The sequence below is a fragment of the Rutidosis leptorrhynchoides genome, chromosome 1 (genome assembly GCF_046630445.1).
Source record: "Rutidosis leptorrhynchoides isolate AG116_Rl617_1_P2 chromosome 1, CSIRO_AGI_Rlap_v1, whole genome shotgun sequence".
NCBI classification, from domain to species: Eukaryota; Viridiplantae; Streptophyta; class Magnoliopsida; order Asterales; family Asteraceae; genus Rutidosis; species Rutidosis leptorrhynchoides.
Window position 1 is genome coordinate 119533245 of NC_092333.1, and position 6377 is coordinate 119539621.

Below are 6377 nucleotides of genomic sequence, written 5' to 3' on the forward strand. Positions count from 1 at the left end.
AGCCGATTTACTTTCGGTTTCCAAAACAAAGTGCACATTTGAAAGGCGGTTTACAGTCCCACATGACTATAAAAATTTAGATCCTTTAGGAAATTGGATCTTTATGAAAACATTTGATCTTTTGAAAATTCAAGCTAGATTTTACCCTGAACAAGTTTTCTGATTTGATCCATCATCGGTGTTTGCAGAATATATTTGTGGATCAATATTTTGGCTTAAAACTTTTAGGTTCGTGTAATCCACTGCTATCCTGGTATCGGAAAGCACATATCCAGTTTACTTGTTCCGTATATTACCTTTCGGTAAACTACCGTCCGGTTGTAAAGGAAAGCGTTGAACAAGCAACTGTTAAGGCAATGTCCCGTGACATGCTTTTGATTATGGTCTATAACGTGTCGGACGCAATTACTATCCTTGGTAGGAGCAATAGTAAAGCTCACCCTTATAATTTTTCGGCCTGGCACAAGGTCCTGTCTTTGACCACTATGCAACCACCGTTCTTACGGTTGACACCCGATTTAGTTCAGGTGACCTAATGAATTCCAGGTGAATTCCTAGGATTTTACGTTCAATGGTAATGAACGCATTGAAAATGGGTTTTCGGAAAACAAATCGGTTTGTATTTTTGATCAAAATATTTTCTCGTTCAAGCTCGAGTTTAGATATCATCGAATTCCATGAGTTTGTAATTCTCAATCTTTAAGGTCAATCTCTAGGATTGAGTAATATCAGTCTTAAAAGCTGATTTTTGATCTTTAAAGGAGATTATCCTTTCTGGGGATCTGATTCATTTAGTCTTATCAAGCTAATTTGCACGGTGCCTCCCCATTGTACGAGATAAATCCTTCGCATGGTTAGGATAAATCTGACCACTTGGCGACCCTGTTTGATGCTGAGGTCCGTGGATTTCCTGCTGATTTTAGAGATGACTTTTCTAGGTTTTTCGTCAACCTACAGCTGGTCTGGACGACAACTTCATGACCTAAATCAAGAAGCGCGTTTCTTTTTCGGAAGACTTTACTTCCTTTTAATGATGGAATTGATTCATCGTGTAGATCCATCTTTTCTTTCAAATATATTACAGTAAATCGGGTAAAACAGTTAATTTAGTCCAAAACAAAAGCACCTGCAATAACTTTACAGAAACATGTGATATATAGTTTTTAATTGAATAACTTGGTACATTCTCCCCACACTTAGTTTCTTTCCGGCAATGGAACCAATTTAGTTGAAATTTTTTTTCAAATTTTCACAAAATTTGGCAATTAAAACAAGTGTAAACCCGAAAGAATTTATAACCCTTCCCCACACTTGATATCATGCAATGCCCTCATTTGCATGAAATCAGACTATAATTTAAATTCATGAGGGTGATTAGCGTAGAAAAGTAATTAAAAATACCGAGTTTGTAATTACAAAGCTCGTCGAATGATAGATGGCGCCTCATCGTTCATTCCTTCATTTGTTATATCATATTTGTTGTTTTGCGTCTTGTCGTCAAAATTAGTACCTTTTGCTGAACTTTAATGACAGTCTTTGAAAGTGCATTGTTTTACCCTGTTTTGTACATAAGATAAAATACAAACATATATATACATATTTTTGAAGTTTGGTACATAACCCCAAGTTCAAAAATTTATAATATATAATATTTTTGGCATCCTTTAGATCAATAAAATTAAAAATAATGATAACAAAATTTGTCGCCCCGCCCTCGGGTAAAGCAATTTCGGTTCAATGACCTAGTGTTCAACTTACGACGAATTTTAAAAATCATATTTTTAACTTAAAGAAATAAAGTAAATTTTGTTTTTTAAAATCACAATAAAACTTAAATTTAAAAAGCATATTAATTTTTATATAAAACCAACAAAATAAAAAAAAAATTCAGAATGGAGGGAGGAAACTAGTTCTTTAGTGTCTGCTAGCGGAAAAGACCAATCGGGTTCCATTCTCGGAACTACACGAGAACAGAACAACTAACTCTAGATAGCATTTTCTTTTTAGAACATTTGAATCTCCCCACACTTAGGTAGCCGTGGTGTCAAAATTGTGATTAACTTCATCGTTAATTTCTCTTGGTCCATAATCAACTTGCATATCTGTGACTTTTTCTTTAAGCCATTGGTCGGATTCCTGTGTAATATCCACAATTTCAACTAGTTTCTCCTTTTCTTTAGGTGATAGATTGGATACTAACCGGTTACATAACTTAAAGTTCCCCTTGGTTCTAGCATCGCGAATCCGTTTAATAAGTTTCTTCATTGAACTATTAATAACGAGATCATTTAATTTCGTATCAACAACGGGGTTCTTTGTTATCATGTCATCATTAGGTGTTACTTCATTTTCCCCACACTTAGGCGTTTCATTATTATTAAGCACTACCGTTGGAGTTGGTAAAACAACATGGTTGTTACCAATCGTTTTTGCTGGTTCAATGGTTTTGGTTGGTGGAGATTTAGACTTTCGAATCATAAAGGTGATCGATTTGTTACCACTACTAAGTGTCATTCTTCCATTTCCTACATCAAATAACGCCCCGGTGGACGCAAAGAATGGTCGACCTAAAATTAGAGGAATGTTTGGGTCCTCTTCTATGTCAATGACAATGAATTCGACTAGAAAGGTTAAATTACCTACTTGAATGGGTAGGTTGTCAGCAATTCCAACTGGGTGCTTAATGGTTTGATCAAAGAGTCGAACACTCATATCCGTTGGACTTAACTTACCTACACCTAATCTCTTATATAAGGAAAGAGGCATAACACTTACACTTGCACCTAAATCTGCTAGTGCATCATACATGACACAATCACTAAGTAGACAAGGAACAATAAATTCACCCGGATCACCTACCCTAGGTGGAGGTTTTGGTGGAACTGTCTTCACCGGGTTTATATTTACGGCTTTTGTTTCTTGCACTTTCTTATTCTTTTTCTTCTTCTTCTTTCCAGAGGTATCACAATCTTTATTACCTATCACTTGCTCATACTCAACTCCTTTTCTTGGAAACGGGATGGGTGGTTTGTATGGTGCCACCATTGGCTTTACATACTCGGGTGGTGGTGGTGTAACTTCTTCATTGTTACTCTCATCTAAAACCTTCCCATCTTCTGGTGCTGGTTTTTCAGAATTCGTTGAAACCATATTAACATTCTCATTCCGAGGATTTACTTCAGTATTATTCGGTAGCTTTCCTTGTTCCCTCTCACTCATCATGCTAGCAAGAGTACCTACGTGTTTTTCTAGATTCAAAATGAAAGCTTGTTGAGTTCTTAATGACTGATCAAATCTCTCGTTCGTTTGGGTTTGAGATGTAATGAATTGTGTTTGAGATTCAATCAGCTTTGCCATCATTTCTTCTAGATTTGGCTTTTTCTCTTCGGGTTGTTGTGGTGGTTTATACAAGCTAGGTCTTTGTTGATTGAAAGTGTTGTTTTGAGTCGGTTGGTTATTCGAACCTTGTTGGTTATACCAGTTATTTTCGGGTCCTTTTGGATTGTAAAGAATGTTTTGATTTCGATTTAAGTTTAGCCTTGGCGGTTGATAATTATTTTGATAATTATTTCTCGGCCTTTGGTTCATATAGGAAACATTCTCTCGTTGTTCCATCGTTGGTTCAATGTGACAATCTTTCAATAAGTGTGGTCCACCGCATTGCTCACAACTGATTCGTATTGCGTGAATATCTTTATTCATCTTTTCCATTCGTCTTTCGAAAGCATCTATTTTTGCGGAAACGGAATCAAAGTCATGGCTAGAATCGGCTCTAGCCACTTTAGATGAACAAAAAATATCTTTTTCTTGGTGCCACTCATGCGAGTGGGAGGCTGTATTATCAATAATTTTGTAAGCTTCAGTTGCGGTTTTCTTCATGATGGAACCACCAGCTGTTATGTCGATGTCTTTTCGTGTAGCAACGTTGACACCTTGGTAGAATATTTGTACTATTTGGTAAGTGTCTAAACCGTGTTGAGGACATCCTCTCAACATCCTTTCGAATCTTGTCCACGCCTCATATAATGTTTCATTTGGCTTTTGCGCGAACGTAACAATTTCTCCTTGAAGTCTCACGGCTTTAGATGCCGGAAAGAATTGTTTAAGAAATTTTTCAACTAAAACATCCCATGTGTCAATCGCCCCTTCAGGTAACGATTCTAACCAATCTTTGGCTTCTCCCTTTAAAGTCCAGGGAAACAACATGAGATAGATCTGCTCATCTTCCACTTCTCGGATTTTGAATAGTGTACAAATTCTTTTAAACGTACGAAGGTGTTCGTTAGGATCTTCATTCGGTGCACCACTGAATTGGCATTGGTTAGTTACCATGTGTAGAATTTGTCCTTTGATTTCATAATCTGGCGCATTAACTTCTGGCTTAATAATGGCGTGACCTTGGCCCGTGCTTGTGGCTCTCATTCGATCTTCCATACTTAGAGGTTCCGTTACTTCCATAATTGAATTTGTTGAATACGAATCACTAGAGGACTCTGATTTAACGGTTTGTGGTTCAGGAGGAATAATTAGTGGTTCAGGATCTTGGAATTGTCCTTGAATATGCTCCGGGTTCTTAATTGTGAAGTCGGGTTCAAAAGATGGATTATCGGAAATTTGAGTTGGAGTTCTTGTTCGACTAGATGACGATTCTAAAGAAAAATCAACGGCGACAATATTTGCTAGATGTCTTGATCGAGTTACAGGTGGTGAACGTATGAAAGGTGGTGAACGTTTTGCTCGGTGCATTCACTGAATATCCTATTAGTTTTTAAAAAGGAAAGAAAAATTATAATAAGTTATCCAATTAATAGACTTTTCTGATTTTGCCCACGTTTCGAATAGCCAAAAGATGCAGCAGAGGGGCAGGATTCGTTTGGTCTCAATATAATTGAGTACTGTTTGGCTCCAATAACCCGGTCCACGTACAAATCCAACTATTACTACGAACCAGAAAATTTTGATGTCTATCAATTTAACCACTTAAAATAAATTTTCGTAATTTTTAGAAATTTAGAGAAGAAGTAGAAAAAATTCTAAGTCCTAAAAACTATAATGGCGAGAAATAAGAGAGAAAAAGATTGCGCGTCGAAAAGTGTCGAAAAATGAAAAAGACGAAGAGTGGTTTGTAAACACGCGGTTAATCCAACCTTATAACGATCACTATCTTAAAATTAAAGCTACAAATGGAGATCACTAATTGGAATTGTAATTGATACATAGGTAAAAGGCGTCGAAAAATACGAAATAAGAAAATAGCACGAAAAATGGCGTCGCAAAATTTTAAGGCACCTAAATCTTAGTCTAAAGAAAAAGCACTTAAGGGATTTTACGGCAAAACTAAAAATTCTAGAAGTAAAAATAACTATGGCAAAACTAAACTTAATACTAAAAGTTGCGAATATAGTCTAAAAATCTAAAGGTAATAAAACTAAAAAAAAAATTTTTTTTTTTTATAGACAAAATCTTAAAAATATATTTTTTTATAATTTTTTTTTTTTTTTTTACGTTTTTTTTTTGCAAATATAAATTAAAAATATAGCGTTTTAGTGCTCCCCGGCAGAGGCGCCAAAAACTTGATGTCGAAGCGTGGGGTTACGAAATAGTACTATATTTTACTACGAAATACGTTACAAATTACACAAGTTTTAATTATTTATTTACAAAATGGATATACCTAAACCTTGCTACAACACTATAGGCAGTGTACCTAATCGTAGAGTAGTATAGTTTTTAGTAAGTCCGGTTCGTTCCACAGGGAGCGGGCTTATTGCACACTATATTTTTAAACAACTATATTTGTACAAAATATATATAATTATATATAATAATATATAAAAGGGGGTTTACCGTTTAATGACCGGTTTGTCGATTTATATTTTAAGCGAAGCGTATAGTAAATGATGATATTTAAATAACAATAAAATAAATAACAATAATTAAAATGACAATAAATAAAAGTACGAGAAAAAATGAAATAAAATATATTATGCTTATTTAAACTTCCGTAACCATGATGGTTGACGTGTTGATTTTAGTTTTATGCCCATGGGTTAATTGTCCTTTGTCCTGGATTATTTAATATGTCCGTCTGGTTTTTGTCCATAACAGTCCATCGGTCATAAATATAAAATGCGAGTGCCCTCGTCAAATTATCCTTATACCCGAAGTTAAATATTCCAACTAATTGGGGATTCGAATTGTAACAAGGTTTTAATACTTTGTTTAATGAATACACCAGGTTATCGACTGCGTGTAAACCAAGGTTTTACTACTTTGTTAGCAATTACACCAATTACCCTTGAATGTAATTTCACCCCTGTTTTAATTATTCTAGTGGCTATTAATCCATTCCCGTGTCCGGTTAAATGAACGATTAT

The 6377-nt window shown here is 35.2% G+C and overlaps 1 non-coding gene across 1 annotated transcript; it reads left to right on the forward strand.

The window, feature by feature from the left end:
* Positions 1-3967: 3967 nt before the first annotated feature.
* LOC139887232 (small nucleolar RNA R71) lies at positions 3968-4074 on the forward strand. Its single transcript, XR_011773071.1, has one exon. It is a non-coding gene; the product is annotated as a small nucleolar RNA R71 (small nucleolar RNA).
* The last annotated feature ends 2303 nt before the right edge of the window (positions 4075-6377 follow it).